We start from the raw sequence: 7132 nt of genomic DNA on the forward strand, positions 1-7132 counted from the left end.
AGTTCGGGGGCTGACGCCAATCACGCTCGGAAGGCCTCAGGCGAGGGAGAGGCAGGACGGGCGATGGAGACTGGCGAGGGGCACTGCCAAGAGGAGGAGGACGGCGCGGGGGAGAAGTAGCGGGAGGAGGAGGACGCTCGGAGGGCCGCTGCGCGTCGTCAGAGGAAGGGAAGGGCAGTTTAAATCAAACGAGGGGGGGGGGGGACAGAGGGAGGAAAAATTTCGTGCCTCAGACAGGATGGTTTAAATCGAAAATTAGCGACGGAATTAGCGAGGAAATTTTTCCGTCGCTATTTAGCGACGGAAAAAATCCCTCGCTAATTTTGTCGCTAATTAGTATTTTTTTAGTGTTTTTGGCGACGAAAAAATTTTGTCGCTAATCCATCGCTAAGTAGCGACGGATTTAGCGAGAGAAATATTTCCATCGCTACTTTTGCAAATATTTTGAATGTTAGCGACAAATAGTTTTCTCCCGCTAATCCGTCGCAACTTGGCGATGAAAAAAATCCGTCGCAAATATCCGTCGCTAATTAGGATTTTTCTTGTAGTATTCCGTAGAAGATAGAAGCAATGAGTTTAGGGTTGACTTGCTTTCTTGTGTGAAATCATAGGAACTCTTGGATGAAAATTCAAGTTGTCACTCAAGGGTCGACTAACTGCATCTACTGCCTCCCCATTCCCAAGCCAAATGCACATCTATCTCTTTGACAGATGATTGCCCCTTAGAGCTTGACTGACTTCGTAAACGCCACTACTCGATATAGAAAGAGTGGCTCTTCACTTCTACAGCCGTCAACTTCCATCTACTAAAAGAGCCTACCGGTCGACCCAATCATGAGTTGGAAGGATGAGACCTTTTCTTGATATATATATATATATATATATATATATATATATATATATATAGTAATGCTAAGGTGAGGTGATCTGAGAGCACCTACTCTCACTTAATAGAAATCATGTAGGTTGCATCTTTTCAATCAGGCCTTATAAATATACTTAACACAGTTTATTTAATAGAAATCATGGTTTTTGATTCAAAACATTCTTGTGAGGATGTAGTTGAAAATGATGCATCTCCACCCTAGTGTCCACTCTCAAAACCATTCTATCTCCTGAAACAGGGTTTCCAAACACCTGTGGGGGTAAGTGGTATTAATTACCCTCATTAAATACCACCCCCTCCGGCCCTCTCATCTCGGGCTCATAAACAAAGCCTTAATTGTGTAAGATTGGTATTCCTTATAATGTTACTCTTTTTCCATGATGGGGTAGGACTGCTTTTGTCAGTTTAGGTGCTTAGTTTTCATTTATTCTTTTTGAAAGGAGGCAAGCTGGTGTTAGGCAGACCCCAACCAGTTTTGGGCTCGATCATTGAGTAATCCTGATCAGGATTGGTGCTTGATGGTGATGAGGGTCTGGTTTGTGCTTGGGTTGATGCTTGTTGAAATGAATATGAGGGTGCTGTTTGGCTTTGGTCATAAGTCAATAATTCTCCTGCTTGAGAATGTATACCAGAGATACAACCAAGAAGATCTTCATATAAAGTAGCTAGGGATGTCAAATGGGTGGGACCTGGGCAGATCTCAGATTTGACTTTGAGGTGCTGGTACCAGGTCTGGACCTGGGTCCAATGGAACTCACAATAAGAAAAATCATACCAGAGTCCCATAAAGATTACATGAACCATACTTGGTAAAATAACATTTTTATCCGCTTTTGCACTGAAAATTGTTGGATCTTAATTGGAACTTGGGTTGGATCTAGGTTTAGTATAAAATTTTACAATCCATATACTGATGATATCCTTTAGGTCAGACCTAAATTCTAAATAGATCTTAATCATCAAACCCTTATCCTATGGGGTTTGATATGGGTTAGGTCCAGGCCAAACCCGACTCATTAACACCATAAAGAGTAGTAAAAGATAAGGGTGTTTGCTAGAAATTTTTGGCACAAACTCTTTTTGGTGCTACAATGGTAAATTAAAAGAAAAAAGTATGAAAAAAAAATTGCGCAACTTCAATATCAGGTTGAAAAAGTTTATGCAATTTTGTATTTTCATCTGTGAAATTGCACTGCACTTTTCTCAAAGTTTCCTCTACTTCTTTGTCAATTTTGTAACTACCGTTAACTGTCCACATGTCAACACCACAATGTTTTGTCTGAGAGGGTGGTGTATGTTCCCCCCGGATGATTCACTGAATCCCACGTCTGTGTTCGGGGCTTTGAATGAGCACCACATATACAAGCACATGAGGCTCGTATTCCCGTGTATGTTGACATAACTTTGCATCGGACTCTGGTGTTGTTGCAAAGACTCAAGTACCCTTTCTTGCTATTCTTCTCATAAAGTGATGGTTTGAGAAAATGACAAAAATGCCCTTCATTCAAAAAAACAAAAACAAACAGTTCAAAAAAAGGACAAACATGTCCTCTATCCAGAAAGTCGAGGATGATGTTGACTCTTCAAAGTCTTCTTCTTCTTTCTCCGTTCAAAAAAAGGACAAACATGTCCTCCATCCAGAAAGTCGAGGATGATGTTGACTCTTTAAAGTCTTCTTCTTTCTTCGTTCAAAAAAAGGACAAACATGTCATCCGTCCAGAAAGTCGAGGATGATGTTGACTCTTCAAAGTCTTCTTTTTCTTTCTCCGTAAAACACTGTAAAACCCCCTCTCTCTCTCTGAATAAGAAATCAAGGGAGGCAAAGAGTTCTCCCTGGAGAAGGTCATGAACATCAACCCTCTCACTCACTCTCCCTTCTCTTTCTACTTCTGTGCACATCCAACAGACGATTCTACATTGCTCCATCAAACACCGACTGACCTGCACACTGACTGTAGCATCGTTCAACTTGAAGAGTTGTGGAGTCTGATTCAGAGTTTTTACCCTTACAGAAGGGGGGTTTGAGGGCTCCTCCCAGCGTGGGTAGCATCATTCAACTTGATAAGTTGCGGAGCCTGATTTAGAGTTTTTGCCCTTATAGGAGGGGGGTTCGGGGGCTCCTCCCGGCGCGGATCCTTCCAACAACGATTTGTAGTGTTATCAGGCTTTCCTACAACGATTTGTAGTATTTTCGTGTCTTCCGCAAATCGCTATAGCGATTTGTAGTGTCTTCTGCAAATCATTATAGCGATTTATAGTGTCTTCCGCAAATCACTATAGCGATTTGTATTGTCTTCCGCAAATCGCTATAGCGATTTGTAGTGTTATTCAGTAAGCAAATTGTTGTAAATCGCTACCCGAATTAGGACCAACTTGTCAGGGTCATATCTCCCTAACTGGAGGTCATATTCTAAATCCGTAAAAAGTGGTGTCTTCGTTATTAAGTCTAGTTTATTTGTGTAAATTTTAAGCGATTTATATTGTCATTTCATTCTTCATTTTAACTAAAAACTAGACCCCTATTATTCTATGTTATTTGAGTTGCACAACACCATTCTCGCTTGATATCCACATCTTGATTTTGGCATGCTCCTTGTTGGATTTTTCATTGATTTCTTTCAACCTTGCTTGGAACAAAAATATGTCTTTTTCACCATGATACCCTGTGCATTTTTTGACCACAACACCCGGAACCCGTGCCGGGGGGAGCCCCCGGACCCCCTTCCTGTAAGGGCAAAAACTCTAAATTAGGCTCCACAACGAATCAAGTTGAACAATGCTACCCACACTGGGAGAAGCCCCCAAACCCTCCTCTTATAAGGGCAAAAACTCTAAATCAAGCTCCACAACGAATCAAGTTGAACGATGCTATCCACGTTGGAAGAAGCCCCCAAACCCTCCTCCTATAAGGGCAAAAACTCTGAATCAGACTCCACAACTCATCAAGTTGAATGATGCTACCAACACTGGGAGGAGCCCTCAGACCCCCCTTTTGTAAGGGTAAAAACTCTGAATCAGACTCCACAACTCTTCAAGTTGAATGATGCTACCCACGCTGGGAGGAGCCCTCAGACCCCCCTTTCTGTAAGGGTAAAAACTCTAAATCAGACTCCACAACTCTTCAAGTTGAATGATGCTACCCACGTTCGGAGGAGCCCCCAGTCTTCTCTCCTGTAAGGGTAAAAACTCTGAATCAGGATCTACAACTCATTTAGTTGAATGATGCTACCCACGCTGGGAGGAGCCCCCAAACCCTCCTCCTGTAAGTGTAAAAACTCTGAATCAGGCTCCATAACAGTCAATGTGCAGGTCAGTCGGTGCTTGATGGAGCAATGTAGGATCTTCTGCTGGATGTGCACAGAAGCAGAAAGAGAAGGGAGAGAGAGAGAGTGAGAGAGTTGATGTTCATGGCCTCCTCCAGGGGAGATTTCTTTCTCGGATAATCCTGCAGTGTAGAGACTGTGTCTTAAATAATCATCTTCGGGGCACTTAAGTCTTTACAACCACTCCTTTTCAAGAATCGTCATTTTTTTTTTGACATCAATGGAGGAGAGGGTACTTAAGTCTTTGCAATCGCATCAAACTCCAACACTAATTAATGCTGACAAACATGGGGATACGAGACGCACATGCTTACATATGTGATGCTCTTTGGGACCCCCGAACATGAGATGTAGCTAACTGCCCTGTTCGGGGGGGGGGACATATAACCTGCTTCGGTTTTGTCTTGACACTTGCACATTTCTTTTGAGTTGGATAGTGCAAAATTAACGCACCAAGTTGAAGGGACATCAGGATTATCCCCTTGCTGCCTTGCATAAGCCGAAGCCAGTAGCTCCCTAGGTCGAGGGGTGCGCCTGGGTTTACACTCTTCTAGTCTAGAGTGCTTAATTTCCCTGTCCTCCGTGAAAAAAAAGTTTTAGGGACATCACGAATTTGAAATCCATAGGTGTGCATCCCTTGCTGCAAGGTCAAAGCTGAGTGTATTCTCTAGTGGGCAAGCGGAACTTAGGTGCAAGTTAGCAACGGGGTTCGGCTTGTTTGGTAGGAGCAACTAGTGCACGTCTCCTTGTGTTGGGAGGTTGCAAGTTCAAATCCGATGGTATCGTTGTATAACTGGTAGGGGTCTGCTTAACCCCAGCTTTCCTTTTAAAAAAACAAACTTGCATGTGAGTGAGGTGGTCGTCCCCAATTATCTAAACAATAAGAGATTCTGCACGGTCGTTTGCTTTTTGTATTTGATCAATGGAATTTAATTCGGGGAACAACAATTCCTTTTTCTTTTTTGAAAAACTTCATTAACAAGAATTCTCATCCCGGTTCCCAAACAAGTCCAAAATGACACTCTAGGTTTTCCTTCTCATAAGAGAGAATCCGAGCTCCATGATGCCAAAACTACACAAGGGCGTGATTGGCGATGATGGATATCCTTACCTCCTAAAGCAGCTTCTATATTCCTTTATCTCGTTATATCTGTGTAACCATGGTTCGTGTCATAGAATGATAGAACGATGGGTATAACAGTATTGAGAAACAATACATAGAATTTGAGATAATTCATACAATTCATTCAACAAAGTTCGTATTCTATGTATCATATTATGTGCATCTCTCTCTTTATCTATCTATATATATAGATACAGAGAGAGAGAGAGAGAGAGAGAGAGAGAGAGAGAGAGAGAGAGAGAGAGAGAGAGAGAGAGACTAATACATCACTAACAAGGTGCTAATTAAATCTATGGTCATGGTAGACTTCTCTCCCTAGTGTTGGCTAGCTGGTTGATGAAGTCCAAGGCATTACTAGTCAATTGAGCCACCCCTTCAATGCTCGACCTGATGTGCTCTTTGAGTGAGCCATCCATGGTGTGATTAGCAAATCCATCCATACACGTGTCCTCATCGGTCAGCGCAGCACTTACCCAAGTCTGCAGGTCGCTCATCTGCACCCCCCAGTTTCTTGGGTCGAGCTCTGCCATCTCCTTGAGCGACTGTTTCATCAAATATATGGACTCACCCACATTCTCGATGCAGTCTCTCATGGCACCAATCTCTCTGTGAGTCATTGTTCCCCTGTTCTCAACTTTCAGTTTGGACATCACGGTCGATGTCAACAGGGCTCGGTCCAGGCTCACCGACAGCGCAGAGTGAGCCAACTGCCTGGGGCTATTCTGAACAGTGCTAGCATAGGTCTCAAGCGAGTTGTAGCACACATCTGGGTAGCGGGTCGACCGGCATGAGCTCAGAATGAAGTTTGTGCTAACTTGGAAGAGTTTTCTGTTTGTAGCACTAGTAGTGCAAACAAGTGAGGCTAACATGAGGGTGAAGAAGAGTGTCGGTGTGCAGAAGGAAGCCATATTCTCTGTGATGTGGTTTTCTTGAAGAACTTTGTTTATGAGGAATGAAGGTATCAAGTTGGCGTGGTTTATGGATAAGTGAGGATATAAAGTAAGCAGCTATGGGAACCGCATCTGCCAACCAGGCTATGTTCATCCATATAAGAATTGACACGAAAGCTATTCCTTGAGCATGATGCAATGCTTTTACAAATGAATAAAAGAGTATGGCCCAGTTCTCTTAGTGGTTGCTTTCCAATTTTTAAAGAGGTTCAGGAATGTATGATAAGACTGACATGGTTATCTGTCTCTCGGAGGGTGTGATAGAGCCATTACTAAATTGAATACATGGTTTTACTTACCACGACGCATTGATGACATTGATTGATGTACATGTTTCATCTTTGAAAGGACACAATTAATGTGAACCCCTTTTCATCCTTGACACTGACCACATCTTTTTCATTTTTTGGTCCAGGCCAAGGTAAAACCAGGTTCTCATTGGCTGTGACTACAATGGTGGGAAAACCATGATTTCATCCAGAGCTTGTTGAGCTTGACTTCGTTTACCAGTAGACCAATTAAGCTCATGGCTTCGGCTCGTATTCGTGTTTAGCCGATCTAAGTTCATGCTCAGCTTGTCCCTGAGTGAGACGAGTCGAACGCAAGCTGGCTCATGTAAAAAAAATTCATGTTTTTTAATACATGGATTACACTTAAAATATATTTTTTATATTTTAAACTTAATAGTTAATATTTTATATGTATGATTTCCATGCATCATATATATATATATATATATATATATATATATATATATATATATATATATATATATATATATACACACACACAAGCTCACCCAAGCCGAGCAACCTATGTTTGGGCTCGAGCTGCTGGTGGCTCGGCTCCT

General features: G+C 42.3%; 1 pseudogene; it reads right to left on the minus strand.

The window, feature by feature from the left end:
* Positions 1 to 5628: 5628 nt before the first annotated feature.
* LOC149813627 (21 kDa protein pseudogene) lies at positions 5629 to 6240 on the minus strand (annotated as a pseudogene).
* Between the last annotated feature and the right edge of the window lie 892 nt (positions 6241 to 7132).

The sequence above is a fragment of the Nuphar pumila genome, chromosome 16 (genome assembly GCF_984573655.1).
Source record: "Nuphar pumila chromosome 16, dmNupPumi1.hap1.1, whole genome shotgun sequence".
In the NCBI taxonomy this organism is placed as follows: domain Eukaryota; kingdom Viridiplantae; phylum Streptophyta; class Magnoliopsida; order Nymphaeales; family Nymphaeaceae; genus Nuphar; species Nuphar pumila.